This window comes from Ischnura elegans, chromosome 12 (genome assembly GCF_921293095.1).
Source record: "Ischnura elegans chromosome 12, ioIscEleg1.1, whole genome shotgun sequence".
NCBI classification, from domain to species: domain Eukaryota; kingdom Metazoa; phylum Arthropoda; class Insecta; order Odonata; family Coenagrionidae; genus Ischnura; species Ischnura elegans.
The window spans coordinates 60,069,300-60,087,777 of NC_060257.1; the positions used below are offsets into that span (position 1 = coordinate 60,069,300).

Consider the following 18,478-nt stretch of genomic DNA (forward strand, 5'->3'; position numbering starts at 1 on the left):
TAGCTTCAGTGAATGCAACTCCCTATAAGGGTGGAAAGAGTTCCGATTTTCTCTTCAAATTTGCCGTCGCATGCGATTCTTGTCCTACGCCACTGGTCAGTGGTTTATCCGAAGATTTTTCCTATTTTCATTTCCAAACCCAAGCGTAACAGTGATGGTAACAGTCCTGAGCATGTAAAATGTTAAAAAAAAACAACTTGTAAGCCTATAAAAATGACTTTAATTTATAAAAATATTAAAATGTGCATGAAAATCCAAAAAGCATTCCTTCGATTGTACGTACCCAGAATAAACTTGAATAATTTCTTCGTTCAATAACAGGAATTGCAGGAAAATGCACTTGACTCCGAAAATATCCGATCCGAAAGATCCGGCTCCGAAAATCAAGGATCCGATCCGAATCCGGATCCTAAAAAAATCCTGGATCCGTCCATCCCTAAAAATGATATTTTATAGTTTTTAATCAACTTATAACAGTGAAATACAAAGTGATTATTATTTCATATTGTCAAGTAATTAGTTAAATAAATCGATTTCACAGCTATTGCCACTCGTATAAAATAATTTCATTACTTCAAAATATTTATATTGTTCCAATAAGTAGTGCCAAAATGATGAAGTTTTGATGACGCGCTTCACTTGTCATTGCGCGATTTGGCTCCGGAAGTTCATGATGAGCTGAACTCGTCGTTTCAGCGCAAGGGGTTGACCAGAAACGGATACAGAAATAAATCAAGGGGGAGTGCAACTGATATTTTGAGCTACCCATACTTTTATCGTAATGAAAAATAATCAAGTTTCATGCAAAATTTAAGATAGTTTTATTTAAACTGATTATAATCATCAGAGTCATCTGGATTGTTGATAACACACTACAAAGACCCTATGAGGGAGTAGTGTAGAGAACTGCCATCCAGAGGACTCTGATAATCATATACAATACAATGCCATCTATAATATAAAAAAGTTACAATTGTGGTCCTCAATTGTTCGACAATGCGGGCAGCCCCGCAATGGCGGGGTCGTCCCTATATGTATCCGCCACTGTTCTCAACATAACCTCGTAAGTAAAAATCACAAGGGACGAGGTAGGGCCTTCTTCAGGGTCAGAGAAGAAGTGCATTGTCATAAGCATAGAGCATCTGGAGAGGGCGTTAGGTGAAAAAAGTGAAGCCAGCAGAAACCTGTTTACCCGATGCGCTTTTGTTCGTCCGCCATATTCCTTTACCCCGCTCGCTCGTTTTCTCATAAAGGTACGTGTTAAGAAAATCACCTAATTTTCAGTAATCCGATGCTGCTGAAGCATTCTGAACGTATGCTGATATTCTAGAATTCATCTTAATACTGATATATTATTTTCTCCGTTAAAAAGTGAGTATTTAACCTTGAAAACGACATTTTTATTCAACCTTCGCAGATGGTTTGCTGCGCGGCTTACGGGTGCAGTAATTGCCCCGATAAAAGGATACCAGGAATTACATTCCACCGGTAAGTTACAAAATAGTCAATTATTAGTAATATCTGTAGCATTTGCTTGAAGTGCATGGTGAACCTTGTTAATTGTCTATGTATGTGCCACGTGCAGCAGGTGGACTCCTGTGCGGCAGTTTACAGGTTAATTGCTACTTAATACTTATCAGTGCTAAAATTATATTATTCTATGTTGGATTTTGTCATGAGCGATAATGCTTATCATAATGAAGTAAGAAATTTAAAAAAATATCAGTTCGTTTTTGGAACTCTTTTCATCTCTGCCTACCTTCGCTGGTGAACATTTTGGTGTATTAACATAATGGTAAAAAAGGTACCAATTCGCTGTGCAAGTTGTGAGATGTGAGTGAATACTGTGCATCATTGAACACTTAATGTTCAGATATTAGGTCTATTTAGAGCGGAGATACGCATGGCACTCTAAGGCACCAAAATTCGACGTCTGTTAAAAACATAACATATGTTCAGGTGGTTCTCAACCAAGCATTGGCAAATTTATTTTGGTTTCCACAAATTGTGGAAATAAGATCTAAAATGCAAAATTAATAAGTTATTATACTGGCCTTACAATTGCGTCTCATGTTTTGATAGGAATGCCAGGCAATATTACAATTATCGACCGAAAAGTTGTTATGATCATTAGCGATGACCGGTAACATCACTTACTCAGCAACAAAAGAGCATGAAATTCTTCCTCTGTTGATAGGTTTATATACACCTTAATTGATCTCATTGAGAAATAAAATGCTCAGTCTTAAAAACATCGTTGTGAAAGCATAATTTGACAGTATTATTGAATCTTGACCACTTAACATGCCCTGAATGTGTTTTGTCTTGTTCCATAGCCCATTCATGTCCCCATATCTCTTAGAAAGCGGAGGCCACATGTTGTAATTAGTTTTTGCTGCTAGTTACTGCAATGTTTGGTTAATATCATTTTTCATTTAGCTCTTGTTCATCTTTTTTTGCTCGTAGGTGTTGTTTATATTTGTTTTTGTGGTAACAACTTTGACTGGAGGCTGACCAAATGATATCAACATGAAGTCTAAAATGAACTGTATTCTGGATTCGAAACGACTTCTTTTTAATTGATGGTATTCTTTTCCTATCGGTAAGTTTATTTCTGTTTAGATAATATTATCAGGCATGCTCGGATTCCTTTTTAAGAGGTAATTTCTTTTCAGAGTGTTTTCTGCATTCATTCAGCTGGTTAAACATGTGTTGCTGCATTGGATGTTAAACCACAGGGATATGTGCTGCATGTTCCATGACTAAGCTGAATCATAATTACCTGGCTTTCATCTCCTTGAAGGGTGTCTGTAACTGGAGGCTGACCTAATGATATCTACATGAAGTCTAAAATGAACTGTATTCTGGATTCGAAACGACTTCTTTTTAATTGATGGCATTCTTTTCCTATCGGTAAGGTAATTTTTATTTACATAATATTCACAGCCATTTTTCGTGTTGTGTTCAAGAGTGAAAGTACTTTTCAGGAATGTTTTTGGAGTCCATTCTACTTGGTGTAATGCTATGTTGGATTTTGTACCTGAGGAATGTTTATGGCACGCTCCACACCGATGTGAAACATGAGATATAAACTCTATTCTGGATTTGAGATCACTTCTTAAGAAATGGGGGTGTCACTTCGTATTGGTAAGTTTTCCATTTGCTTTGATAATATTCACAGAAATTCCGAGTTCCAGTTTAAAAGTTACATACTTTTCAGAAATGTGATCGTCTTCAACGTGCTTGGAGTGATGCTGTGTTAAATTAAGTTCCTTAAGAATTTTTATGTTTAAGAGAATATGTATGACATATTCCGCTTGTATGTTGAGTATGAAATATGAAATGATGGGGGTCACTAAGTGGGGGAATGACATTATGCTGTACTTGAACTGTAGTCTGGATTTGAAATCACGTCTTAAAAATTGATGGCATCTCTTTCTGGTGGTAAGTGTTTCATTTTGTTTAGATAATATTCACAGCCATTGTTAGAGTACTGTTCAAGAGTTACTTACTTTTCAGGAATGTTTTTGAGTCCATTCTACTTGGTGTAATGCTATGTTGGATTTTTTACCTGAGGAATGGTTATGGCACGTTCCACGGTGATGTGGAACATTAGATATAAACTGTATTCTGGATTTGAGATCACTTCTTAAGAAATGGGAGTGTCACTTCCTATTCGTAAGTTTTCCATTTGTTTTGATAATATTCTCAGCCATTTTTCAGCTGATATTCTTCTTCAAAATTTACTGCCTTTTCAGAAATGGCTGGAAGTCATCCTGCTGCTTGTAATGCTGTGTTGGATATTGTACGTGAGGAACATTTATCATGTGTTCCATAACGGTCTTGTGTCAGATATATGAATGATTTGTCATCGTATTGAAAAATATGTAAAGGATAATAGCCAGATATCACCTGAAGATCAATAAAAACAAGACTAAGAAGCTAGTATGCAGTGGAGCAGAGGAGACTAAGACGAACATTAACCCATAAAAGCATAAGCTAGAATGGGTGAAAGAGTTTCCTTACCTGGGAAACCCAATTATCAAGGATGGACAATGCAGGATGTAAATAGTCAGTAGATTAGCTCATTGAAAGAAGGCTTTCTGCAAAAAGGAAGGTCAGATGGGAGGGAAGAAGGGCAGAGGAAGGTCCCGAATTAATGAGGGAAATGTGACAGGTTATAAGGGATGTGAAAGAGAAGAAATCCATTGCTGTGAAAAGGTTAGCGGACAGGAGAGAGGAATGGAGAGCTGTGTTAAACCAATCTTAGCATTGGTGGCTAATGATGATGATGAATGAGTGATTAAGATTGACTTGAGGTCTTTGCTGAATTGCAATATTTGTTCGAAATATCCTATTCATGGTGAAAATGTTTTTTTCCAATAGGTTAGGTTTTTTACCAGCATAAATTCACTGCCTATATTAAATGACTCTAAATTTTCTTTGTTTTCCAGAAATGTTACTGTTTTATGCTACCTTGAAAGTTAAGATTGTTTGATGAGTGATGGAAGTGCATCTACAAAACATTCCATGAAAGTACTTTGTATGTATGTTAGGTTTCCTTTTCCTAATGGTGAGAAGCATTAATATGGAGGACATGGTTGGAAATGCCTATTTTATATGAAATTCAATCACCAATCCTGCTGTTTGGTAAGTGGTTAATTTTAAGACGTGAGTTAGCTTGAATAGTCAGAAGGCATACTATAGTGGTCATTAAACAATGGAATATTTTATTATTATTGTAGTTATTTAATGAAATTATAAATGCAGATATTTTGGTAAATGATGAAATGTATTTTTCAAGGAGTGATAGTGTTGTGGAATGGTGATTTCATATTGTTCTGTTTTATAGTTTCCCAGTGGACCTTTAACTTTTTAACGGAATTCTTGAATTACTGCATTTCAGCTCCTTAGCAGAGGAGGGGGGGGGAAGTCCAGCAGAAAGACAGTGCTAGTAGGAAGATCACCCTCTCGACATAAGAATTATTTTGCAGAAAGTTGTATGCAAATTGCAATTGATCATTCATTGTTCTACTGATGAAATAGAAACTTAAGTGATAGCATTTTTCATAAACATCCAGAGGTTTACCTTATTGGTGATACTAAGAATTTGATATATCACACAGACTCTGTCCATAGAAATTGTCAAATATATCCTATTTAGGTTTAATACAGCTGAATTGTTTTTACATATTTTTCATTGCAGGTTCAGCTAATCCAGTAGCCAATGTAATTGAGGGTGTATGAACATACAGAAATTGGAAATAATCCTGGGTGTGTGGCAGCCTTATCGTGTATTCATAGTTCTCTTGTTAATCTGAATACATTATAATGGAATGTTACATCATGTCTGCCTAAGATTTATTGTTAATCGTGCGTGCGTCATATTTTTAATTTGCTACACCGTGGTTGAATCGTTTATTTCATCCAAAAGATGCATTTTTTCCGGTTTTATATTCAACAGATAACCTTCCCTCATCGGTGGGAACGGCTTTTTCCGGCTGTCAATAGGTAAAATATTGAGTTTCCTTTGACGAATTCCCCATAAGGAACCATGTATTTCTGCTCCACCCGGGGTAATGGAATATGGCGGACCGGCTAAAGTGCCACGCCCCCCTGGCTTCACTTTCCTACCGTAGGAGGGGTAGCTAACGCCCTCTCCAGATGCTCTATGGTCATAAGGTTGACGTCAAAAGCGCCTCAAGCGAACAAATGAGCAACTAAATGTAACTTAAGTGTTTTAGAACTTTAGAGCTTTCTAAATTCGACGAAAGGTAGTAATTAGCTCTCCTTTCTTCTTAGCAAAGTTATAAATTTTTAACACTTTGCGTGCTATGGACGTAATATTACGTCTTGTTAATAAAAAAAGCGTTTAATTAATGTCTTGAGGACGAAAAGTCCTCTGTAGCTACCGGCAACCTTATCTTAGCCCACTTTGCGTGAAAATCTATTGAGGAAAGAACTGTTCGTTGAGGGAGTTACCCTTTTTTCATCCGGGATATAGAATGCTTTGATTGGAACAATGATTTTTCATGATTTCCTTGGCTTAAATAGGTCAAATTGGGCGTAATAAAAAATTATAATGCATTTTATGGCTGTACATCATTTGTTGCAACTTTTTTATTTTTCAAAAACAGTAGGTTTTCATTGTTAAACTATATATTTAAAAATTAGCAAAACATTTTATTCGAATCATTTATAAATAAGAGTAAAGTTTATTTTTATTGGAATACACATCGTTATAAACATAGTTTTGGTGCTAACGTTTAAAAAAGTGTAAAAGTGGTGGAAGTCTTTTTGAATCACCCTCTATTTGCAAACATTTCACAGCAAAAAGGATTTCGGGTTTTCTTCACGAGCCTTATGTGCAGAGAAAGGTACGATATAGCCATACAGCTACGGTTGGCTGAAATGGGTTTAAGTCCAAGACTTATAAAAGAAACATATTTATCGCCAATCATATCCTGGAGAAATACCATCAAATGCGTGAACACTCTTGAAAAATTATGGAGCCCAGGTGGTCATCAGTATGTTTTCAGAACTGAGGTTAGGTTTTCTTTGAGTATGCAATGATGACGATTGGCTTGAGTTGGTAAATATCGGTTACCTTAAGGGCCACTCAAGGTTACTCTAACCACCAGTTAAGTAGCCCTGGCATGGCCCAGACAAACGCAGTTAAATTGGAGACTCTTTCTTGATACCTTGAGAATAGCCTTATACTTCGCGGGAATATTACCAACCGATAATCTACTAAAATCAATAAGGTCCAGTTAAGTTAAGGTTAATTTAACCACCAGTTAAGTTAACCTGGGACGGCCCAAACAAACACGTTTTTAATTGGAGTTACTTTCTTGACACCTTGACAATAGTAAAAAGCTTTTAACTTTGTGTGATTAGTAGCTTTGTTTGAGTTGGAAAAAAACCGTTACCTTAAGGGCGAGTTAAGTCAAGGTACTCAAATCACCAGTGGAGTTGCTCGTCCCAGACAAACACGTTTTAAATTGGAGAGTTTTTCTTGGCACCTTGAGATTAGCTTTGTACTTCGTGGAATTATTACCAACCGATGATCTATTAAAATTAATAAGGGCCAGTTAAGTCAAGTTAAGTTGCCCTGGAACGGCCCAAACAAACGCGTTTTTAATTGGAGTTACTTTCTTGATACTTTGACAATAGTAAAAAGCTTTGAAATTCGTGTGATTAGTAGCTTTGCTTAAGTTGGAAAAAGTTACCTTAAGGGTCAGTTAAGTCAGGATACTCAAATCACCAGTGGAGTTGCTCGTCCCAGACAAACACGTTTTAATTGGATACTATTTCTTGGCACCTTGAGAATAGCTTTGTACTTCGTGGGATTATTACCTACCGATGATGTATTAAAAGCATAAATTTCAACCTCCGGAACGAAAATAAATATTAACACCAAGGCGAACAAATCTTTAATAAAAGTGTCGGACTAAATGTGGGTCTTGGGTCATAGTGGTAGCATATTGCAACCCAGATGCTTTGAGAAGTCAGCCAATAATGCTGAACATCAGCGACGCGGAGAGGAGTGAATTTTTTACAAAGGCTCTTTTTACGGCTTGCCACCACGTGTCGTCGTCACGTGCAAGGGGTTCGGGAAAGCATAAATTCACGCTTGTATCTTTTTTTTGCAGATCCGTCGGATTTCATGCGAAGGCATTTTGATTGCAATCGATGGAGTTTATTTTTCAACTGAATTTTTTATCGAGGCCTGAGGCCAACGGGAGCATAAAAAAGAGATGAAAATTAATATTCATGAAACGACTGACCTCGTAAAACGCCACGAAGCAAAATTGCTGAAAAGAAAAGTCATGAAAAAATCATTAATTATCAAAGTTCATGAATCAAAACACTCGGGCAATGGTATTCCAATTAATATCTTTCATTGTGACAATTACCAGGATCACTTCTTTCGTGTAGAATAGAGAGAGATGTAATAAATTCGTACTGAAATCAGGATTTATGTCTGATACGCTTATTTTCTAGAGAATCTTTTCGCTGAATAAATATTCATAAATGTGTATACGTATATGCACGCAAAATAAATATTTATGAAATCATTGAACTCTGAAATTCTATGAAGCAAAAAATCTGAACAGAAAAGTCATCAAAAAATCATTAATTATGTAAATTCATAAAGCAACACTTAAACAATGGTATTCCAATTAATTTTTTTCATTGTGACATTTATTAGGACTACCTCTTTCATGTAGAATACTTAAGAGGAGAGATGTAACAAAAACCGTTGTGAATTGTGGATTTATGTCTGATAGGCTTATTTTCTGGATAGCCATCTCGCAACTTCTTTTCACATTTTCCCAGATCGACGTCAAAAGTGTCTAATGGCATACCTATTTGGTATTTTTTTTAGTTTCTATTAAGTTGAATTCATGAATACGGCAGTTCATCAATACGTTTGATTTTTTAATGAAGTGTATAGACCATCGAAAAAATAAAATATAAATAAATATTCATGACACCACTAAACTCTGAAATTCTATGATGCAAAAAATCATAACCGAAAAGTTTTGCATTAATTATAATTAATCTAAGCTCTAACAGCAACACTCAGGCGTCGGTCATTTATATTTATGCCTTTTTCATAAATATATAATAGAAGAACGTCCACCAGGTAATGCCCATCAGAAGAGCAAATATACAAGTCCTACTGAATTGTAGATTAATGTCCAATAGGCTTATTTTCAGGAGACTATTTTCGCTAAATAAATATTCATTAATGTGTATACGTATATATATGTAAATAAATATACATGAAAATAAATATTTATAATATGGTATTTCCTGGAGTATAGGTCATTTATACAAAAGTTAGCAGCCAACGTTTCGATTTATTTTCTTAAATCATCTTCAGGGCTATGTTAGAAAAAGTGTGAAACAATATAAAATACAGAGAATAAGACGATACACAATATTTATACATGAAGAAGGAACAATTGGTTTTTTTATATAATACAATATAATTTAAAGAAATATGTATAAATATACATAAATATGTATAAATATGTATATGTTTATATATACATATTTCTTTAAATTATGTTGTATTATATAAAAAAACCCTATTGTTCCTTCTTTATGTATAAATATTGTGTATCGTCTTATTCTCTGTATTTTATATTGTTTCACACTTTTTCTAACATAGCCCTGAAGATGATTTAAGAAAATAAATCGAAACGTTGGCTGCTAACTTTTGTATAAATTACCTATACTCCAGGAAATACCATATTATATATTAAATAAGGTCAAGAAAAGGAAAAAAAATAATAATAATAAATATTCATGAAATAACTGAACTTTAAATTCCTATGAAGCAAAAAATCTGGCCGGAAAAGACAAGAAAAAAATCATAAATTCTCTAAGTTCATAGAGCAACACTCAGGCTATGGTATTCCAACTAATTTTGTTCGAATGGTATTTTAACTAATTGCGTTCGTTATGGAATATATCATGATCACTTCTGTTACGTATAACTCTCAAGAAGAGAGGTTCAATAAAAATGTTACTGAATTGTGGATTAATGTCTGATTGGCTAATTGTCTGAATAGTCCTCCGCGTTTCTTTACATTTTCCTGGACCAATCTCAAAAGCTTTTAATGGCATACCTATTTTGTTTTTACCAAGTTAAATTCATGAATAATACGGTCACTCAATAAGTTTGAATTTTTCAATAGAGTGAAAAGGCCATCGAGAGAATAGAAGAGATATGACAATAAATATTCATGATATGAATGAAATCTGTAATTCCATGATGCAAAAATTATGAACGATAAAGTCATGCAAAAATTAGAGTTTAAGCTCGAACGGCAACACTCAGGAATTAGTATAGTACTAAATGCATTATGCTAAATTTTTAATAGTAGCACAACTGCCAGATAATATGCATAATAAAAGGTGACATACAAATCCTACTGAATTGTGGATTAATGTCTAATAGTAGATTAATGTCTACTTATTTTCAGGTGACTGTTTTCTCTATTTTTACAGTCCTCCAGGTTAACCTGTAAACCCAAAAACAATAAATTAAGACAGATATTTTGCAAACCGGAAAGGTATAACAATTTCTCTTTCCCCCCCGAACAATCGAGGACATAAATAAATGCTGTGGAGAACTTCGTTAGCGCATTTCTTTTTTTTTTGGTATACGCCTGCAGCCCGCCGCCATACGCCTATAGAAGCGACTTGCGGCGTTGTATGCAGATAGGTGATGTAGATTTGTACATCGGATACCTATTCAATATTCAAACTTTCTATCTTCCGAATTAAAATCATGAACATAGCCAATCAACAGCGAAAAGATCGTCCGAAACCAACGACAATTAGGCTAAATTCTAACGATTAATTTTTGAAGAACTTTAAAAATTCGGTAAAACCAGGGACACACTACCAATATTTACAGTTATATCAACGCACCAATTAAAATGACCGTACAAAGTAAGATAGAAAACTCGTGAAATATTTTTTTTACACTATTGAGGCCGGAGTATGAACAAAAAATTGCGCCGATGGAGAAATACAACTATTCGGGCAGCACGTTAGAGGAAAACGGATACATCAGTAAGGAAATCAGGAGGAGATTTGCTTTAGAAAAGATGGCGTTCATGATTAGGAAGGAGCTTGTGAGGGGATCTTTACGTAAGAAGTCAAAGAAAAGACTAGTGAAGAGTCTTACCTGGATTGTAGCTCTTTACGGTGCGGAGTCGTGTACACTTATGAAGGAGGACGAGAGAAGACTGGAGGCATTCGAGATGTGAGTGTGAAGAGAAATGAAGAAGGTAAAGTGGAAGGAGAGAAAGAAACGACGAAGTGCTGGACATGGTGGGTGAGGAGAGGCAGCTTCTAGGTGAGATACGGATGAGACTGAAGGTATGGATGGAGCGAGTACTTAGCGGAGAGGGGATGATAGTATTAGAGGGTAGAAGGTCAGACAAACGAGGGAGAGGAAGGAAAAGAATTTAGATAGATATTTAGATAGAATGAAATGGAGTAGGCCTCATTGTGATTGGAGAGGGAAGCTCAAGAAGATAATACCAGAATACTTCTTAAATACTCCAAGGGACCAACCTTAATCGGTAACGTTGGTAACACTGGGGAACAGCCATTTCGTTGTCTTAGATGCATGTGATTTGTTTTAAGAAATGAGATAATTGATAAATAAATAACCACGGTTTTTATCTATCACGCCAACTTTTTGAGGTAGAGGATACCTTCTTTTTGTCTTTCAGTGCCATTCAAAATTTACAAAGAAAGTAATTTAAAAGGAAATGCCATTTTTCATGCTATCCATACAGAATGTTTTAAATTATACAAAGGTTATATACAAAATATATAGCTGCTCCCTTTTAGTGCGGCGGGCCGATATATTGGTTATTGCCACTCGGGCGAAAAGTGCCGATATATCGGTTGTTACGTAGTCCATTATTTAATTTGCTATGACTTATTACATTGCTATTACTTATTTCAGTAAACGTAAAAATATTTTGTCAAAATTAACCATTTTAACCTATTCAATTTTTTAAAAACGCATATGAAACGCATAAGCGTACGAGGGGCGTTTTTTTTTAACCTCCGATGGGTCATGAACAGAAGACCAAGTGATTGATGAAAAATTATTTAATTTCTAAATTTTGAGCTCACTTGTGGTGTCCTTTCGACATAATTGCCTCGGCGATTGAGGAATTGTTGAGGTTGATTGAGGACCTTCTTCATAGGATGTTGCCGCCGATGACTTCCCTACGAAATTTGCCTTTGCCCTGAAGCTCATCGCCCGTTTGAAAACGCTTCCCTCCTAGCCACATCTTCATTTCAGTGTGAAAATGGAAGTCACACGGCACTGCATATGTCGGCATTGGACGGAGGGTGATCGAAAATGTCCCATTGAAATTGTTCAAGGAGCAGTTGGGCTGCATCAGCGCTGAGATGACGGTCGTTGCCATGGATCAGAACCATCAGAACACTTCCTGAAGCCAGCACACGTCTCCTCTTTTGTTTTTCATGGGAATGGACGTAATGTTTGACACTCTAGCCACATTGCATTGAAGAAAAATTCTCTTTTATCGGCATAAAGACCAATGCATGTCAATGCTTAAGTCATTCGGCGAGTTTTCTGGGTGTCTCTCCGCAGTGCACCCTTGGCGGGAGAATCAATTGAGGCAGTGTAGTTAATGAGATTGCTGCTAACCTTAAACTAAAAACTTACGGTCGTAAATGTGTGTGGTGGTCGTGTGATCGTGTGGTGCGGAGAATGTGCAGTTGCCCTATGCGCGCAGTACCCGCCTATCGCTTGTATTTTGTTTTTGCTTAGCTATCGCGGGTTGAAAAAAAACGTCCCTCGTAGTAAAATAACTTCATTTTGTTTTTTTTCTTAGTTATGAAAATACTCTCCGCGTTTATCGCCACTACCCCAGGAAGAATAATAGCACTATGAGAGTTAATAAAAGGTACGGTCTCTGAATGCGTGAAAACTAACAGCAAAGTAGGTAAGGTGTATACAACCCGATTATCACGTGAGCTCTCTGCGTAACTATACCGCGATCTACCTTTGACTGGTCTCCTACGGCGTTAGTCAGGGAGATTTCATGTCATCCAATCGGAGAGCAACGATGCCTCCTGTGATACGCACTCAATTTAAACGAGAGTGGTCACAAGTCATAAGGTGTGGAGACAGGGGCGGATCCAGGATTTCTTTCTAGGGGGGGGGCGTATCCAGGATTTTGTTCTGAGGGGGGGCACAAGGATACCTAGTGATACAAAGCGAGCGCAATGATAATGGGACCGCATTAAAAATCTTGCATATTTTTAAGGGTCTGGGGGGGCACGTGCCCCCGTCCCCCCCGCCGATCCGCCTATGTGTGGAGATAAAACTTGACATGGTAGAAAAAAGCTAATTACATTTGCAGACTTCGGAATGAGCTCGAAAATCGAAATCAACAAAAAATATGTTAAATATTGTTCCCCAGTTTAATAATAATTAATCTGCTTAATAGTTTTTCGAGACTTAGCAACTTATTTTTTTGGGAAGCCTTCGTAATCCTTAAAAACAACGTGTTCTTGAAGGAGTTTAGATAGTTAACGAGCCCAAACGCTACCACGGTAAGAAGCAGGTAATGGAAAAGAGGTGTTAAGCGCGCGGGAACTATTGACCCGTGCCGCTGCAAGCGCGCGAAGCCATTGGGCAATCTAATTCCTTGCGACCTTAATGACCTCGGAAGCCATTACGAAGGCTCATCTCCGGAGAAAAATCTTTTTACTCTCTACTCGCGAGCGGAGGTTCTATTTTGTTTTTTTTTTTGCATCGAAAAGTTCGGACCCTGAAACTTTTCGCCTCATACACCACGGCAAGCGATTGATTAAAATCGTTAAGTACACACTTATTTGTCCGGTGGATCGAAGCTTCGGAGATGGCTGGAAAGTTTTGAGGGGAGAAGAAATAAGAGTTTTTTTTGCCTCTCTCAAATATTAAAAAACTTGGGTGATCGGCAAGTCATAAGTTTTTGTTTTCTGTAGTGCTCATCGATATCCAGTCCCATCAAGGGTACTCGTAATTCGAGACTCAACTCACAGATGGCGGCGCTGGAGGCGCTGACGTCATTTCCTAATATGGCCGACGTATCGATGACATGTTTGTTTTTATTTTATAGCTGTAATCAGGGCCGGATTTACCGTTAGGCGAAATAGGCACGTGCCCACGGGCGTCGCAGTCAAAGGGGCACCTTCAAAGGGCGGCAGTTCATTCAGTTACAGCAGTACGTAATGTTTCTATTTTTGAAGTTACTCTTCTTTTTCTGTAGTATGAATTAAGGCTAGACATTACTTTTGGAAAGGGTATTCATTAAGTGTTTTAATTGCATTAAAGTCAAACTGTTTCATTTAGTTTTTCTCCAAGCTGTTTTTCTTTAATTTAATTTCCCATGTTTTCCCTGCGCAAAAATTCAAGCATAAACGTATGCTGTCAGCCATATCTGTTTATCCCTTTTTTTCTAACCTTACCTCATGCGAGTGGCTATGCTTTATCATAAAAATCGGGGAGGGGGTGGGGCTCAAGTGAGGAGGGGCCCTCCATAGAGAGGTGCCTAGAGCGTAAATTTGGGTAAATCCGGCCCTGGCTGTAATAGCATGAATCTTATCACATCCAGCACCATCTAAGTTCTTGGAGCAAGCCATCCACTGTGTCACAGGATGCAATATCATGTAATCTATGCGTTCTGATTGGCTGATATGGGGTTTTAGTGACGGTTTCAGCGATAGAAAAAGCGACCAGGCGAGTGACGAAAAAAGTGATGGAAATCTCCATCATTGTAGTGATCGCGAAAAACAATTGACGGCGACGATCATTTGCGAGTGATCACTCAGAAATGACGGATAAAATGATCGTTTGATTCAGGCTATATATTAAAAACTTTCAAACTAAAATAAAGAGAAAATTTCGTACACTAATTATTGTATGTTGTTTTTAATCTCAATTATGATAAGACAGTTTGCCTGTCAGACCCTTGTGTCCCCCCCCCCAGAAAAAATTCTGGATCCGCCCCTGGTTCTAACCTCAACTATCCTACTATACCTCCATATTTGAGTCTCGGCGTGGGTGATGGTAAAGTTTTTGGAGGCGGCGACCGACAGGTGAACTCATTTTCGTGGCGAATTCCATCCTTGATGCTTATGATTTTGCACCTTTTCTCGCGACTGCGTACAAAGTCACTTGTTCTATGCAGTGCTTTGAAAACCGTCCGTCCTGGTAAAGCGACAAAGACGGGTTTATTCTCCGTCAGTGGTTTAGTAAGCACGATCTCCATCTCCTGTGCCACAGTGTGAACAAGAAAAGGACATGTTCGGTCAGCCCAGTCTGAGATTCGCCTTGCAAAAAATAATGGTGGTGTGGTTGCTAGGATACCTGACCGGCAATCTGGGGTTTTGATATAATATCCGGGTTCCATTCTTAGAAAAGTCAATTGATTTTTTTCATGGCAAATTTTATCCTTGGTGTATGTGAGCTCATTTTTGTCCTCAAAAACTCATCAAACTCAAAAAAATCGTCAAAACTCATCTGCTCTGCTGTGTTAGCTATTGGTACATTCATCCTATGTAAAAAAATTATAGTCTGAATCGACCTAATTGGATGAAAATATTCTTTCTTGCTTATATGGATTTCACCGAAAATACCTAGGTATTTACCATCCGACGGGCCTCGTAAACCAATCGTGAGTGGTCAATGTTCATTACGATTCCTGGGTGTCTGAATCTGTAGTGTTAAATGTAACATGTCTGCCACTGGCGTAACCAGAGAATTTCGTTCGGGGGGGGGGGGGGGGCAAGACCATGGGGGAAAATGTTTGAAAAACAGGGTTAAATGTAATGGTTTTTACACTAATTTTAACACTTTTAACAATGGGAAAAAATTATTTGTTAAACAAACATTTTTTAAATTCATGATTTTTCAACACCTCGTTTTTATTATGAAGGAAAATAGATGTGTTTTTATATTTCGGGGGAGGTCCGGACTCCCCACCTTGCTAGGCCACTGATCTACGCAAAAGTTGAGAATATCCATGGGATTTCATTGAAATATTCGGTTTTGTGAACCGAATTTCCAAAATAAAACATAAAATGCATGAGCCATTAACTTCACAATTTTTTGTAGAAGTAATGAATTTCAAAAACATATTCATACACTATCAAGAAATTAAGCTGGTACAATCAATTGAGCAAAGTGAATTTTGAGCAATTTATTTGAAAAAATAGTAATCTTTTACCATCTCAAGTAGCTAAACGTTTTTAAAAACCTGGAACACGATCAATGTATCCGTAAAAGATGATGACCTACGAAAATCAGAACGAGGAAATTTTCGAGAATAGAATTCAATCGGATTCCTTCGTAAAATTATTTATATTGCCTCTCTCCTACCATTTGAATTCCCTCTTGCATTCCGCGCCCTGAATTTCCGCAATTCGAACGGAAAATCAGCATTCATAACTGGTAGAATATGGATCGCTTCCGATTTTTTCCATAATGCAAGGGAAGTGGATGTGGGAGGCAAAAATGTTAGGCGGAGCGTGGTAAGGGAAGGATAAAACAGCTGAGCTCATATCATGCGTGAGAAGGCGAATCGTGCACAAAATTGCTTCCGCTAAAAAGTTCCTTACGCTCCGCTGAAGACGGCGTCGTCAGAAATTCTCAATGAAAATTTCTTTGCACCGCGTTGCGACGGCCATGTAAGCGATTCAGACATTTCAGAACTTTCCGAGGGAGAAAATCCCATTCCTTTGGCGCCTCGGTGCAACGTCATATCCACGCCGCTGAGTGCGAAATAATAGAATTGTGAAGATGAGGGGTCGTGTGCAATAAATTTATCTTTTTTCCCTTATTTTGACCTCATTTAATTGATGATTAAATAATTCCTGTAGTATAGGTCATATATAATGCAAAAAGTTGTTAGCCAACGTCTCGGTTTATTGTAAAACATACATCAGAAATGTGAATGAAAAAAATGATAATACAATAAAGCACAATAATATACAATATTGATGCATAAATAAAGGTTAAAAAACAGTCTTTTTTATAATAGTTCACATATCTAAATCAATTAACAGCTGTAGTAAAAAAAAGAGCCGCCGAAAATAATGGTAACTAGGTTTGGTAAAAGCTTAGTTACCTACTGTCAATAAACAAATATGTGCAAAACTAAGATAATATGCCAAAATTCTTATGTATTCCCTTCTCATTTTTTAATTATTTTGTTGCAAAAAAAGACTGTTTTGTAACCTTTATTCATGTATCAATATTGTATATTATTGCATTCTCATTTTTTCATTCTAGGCCCTGATGAATTTTAAAAAAACGTTGGCTAACAACTTTTTGCATTATATATGACATCTGCTCCAGGAATTATTTTACCATTAATAAATTTATCTGAATTTTTTATGTCTGAGGCTTAAAAATTTTGCAATCAGGAAAAAAATGAAAATATTTAATAACGCTTAATATTTCAAAAATTTAACCAATTAAAGCTTAGTTTCAAATTGCATCTTTAGTTCAAAAATAGTGAGAAGAAGAAGACGAGATGTTATGTTTGAAAACTTCCCTGCTATTTATAAGGCTTTGTTAAAAAACCTCCAAAATAATTTACGATATCATTTTTACCTTCTGCCTGCCTTTTTAGCTTCACATTTATCTCCATTTCTAATATCTGAGGCTAAAAGATTCTGCAATAAATTATAAATTCAAAAATTTTTGGCAAAGTGAAATTTCTCAAAACGGCAACTCCTTAAAATTTATTTTCAAATTGCATTCTAAGTTTTAAAGAAGTCAGCATAAGAGCATTAAAGAAGAGACATAATGTCAGAAAATTTCACCGCACTTTATAAGGCTACGTTATTAAAGCCTCCAAAATAATTTACGAATACATTTTTAGCTCCTGCCCATTCATGGGTTTCAATCATTAATCAACGATGTACAGAAAAACTCAATATAGACCAATATTTATACCTATTGTAGTTGACAGCCTGTTGCGAAGAAAATTATAGTTTGAAGGTTAAATTGCTTTTAAAATTAACTTAACATTGTAATGTTTCATTGCCAAGTCAAATTAACGACAAGTTAAAAAAAAATTTCAAGCATTAAAAATCAATTAGACCTATCCTAGAGGGAAAATCCCATTCTTCGGGCCCTCAGTGCAACGTCATATCCACGCCATTGAGTGAAAAATGATAGAATTGTGAAGATGAGGGGCATAGACAATAAATGTATCTGAATCTTTAATATATTAGGCTTTAAAATTCTGCAATCAGTAATAAAATCCCAAATTTTAAAAACGTTTAATGTCTCAAATTTAGCGACTCCTTAAAATTTATATTCCAATTGCTTCTTTAGTTTAAAAAAGTGAAGCACGAGTTAATGAAAGAAGATATATAATGTTAGATAATTTCTCTGTTCTTCACTAGGTTGCGAAAAAAACATCTAAAATTATTTTTGCGCGTACACTTTTTACAATTCCGATGGTAGCTTTGTTGATGAAACATAGGTTTCTATCTGTATCTAGGATTAATATCAAATACCAAACTCAAATATATTCCCATTAAAGAAAACAGGCTATTGAGAAGAAAATTATGGTTTGAAGAGTATTAAGGTTAAATCGCTTTAAAAGTAACTTAACATTGTAATGTTTCATTGCCATATCAAATTCACGGCTTGTTAAAAAAGGTAAAATCTCAAAAATGGCTTCTGCTTACGTTAAGGTCGCTTCCAGCATCCAGCACAGCAAGGCAAGAAAAATGAAAAATAAAAGTTTAGACATCAAAAATCAACTGGAACTATCCGACAGACAAAAAACTATTCCTTAGGCCCACAGTGGAACGTCATATCCACGCCACTTGTGTGCGAAATGATTGAATTGGGAAGATGAGGGCTAAAAGATCTATACATTTATCTTTATTTCTAATATCTGAG

General features: G+C 36.4%; 1 long non-coding RNA gene across 6 annotated transcripts; it reads left to right on the plus strand.

Annotated features, from left to right (window-relative positions):
• Positions 1–1,211: 1,211 nt before the first annotated feature.
• LOC124169670 lies at positions 1,212–5,361 on the plus strand. 6 transcript variants are annotated; one of them, XR_006867195.1, is made up of 10 exons: positions 1,212–1,253; positions 1,418–1,488; positions 2,467–2,602; positions 2,676–2,913; positions 2,988–3,147; positions 3,221–3,444; positions 3,520–3,678; positions 3,759–4,650; positions 4,907–5,000; positions 5,207–5,361. It is a non-coding gene; the product is annotated as an uncharacterized LOC124169670 (long non-coding RNA). The 6 variants fall into 6 exon arrangements; XR_006867192.1 differs by having other exon boundaries at positions 3,759–4,363; positions 4,455–4,650; positions 4,907–5,361; XR_006867191.1 differs by having other exon boundaries at positions 3,759–4,221; positions 4,455–4,650; positions 4,907–5,361.
• Positions 5,362–18,478: the final 13,117 nt, after the last annotated feature.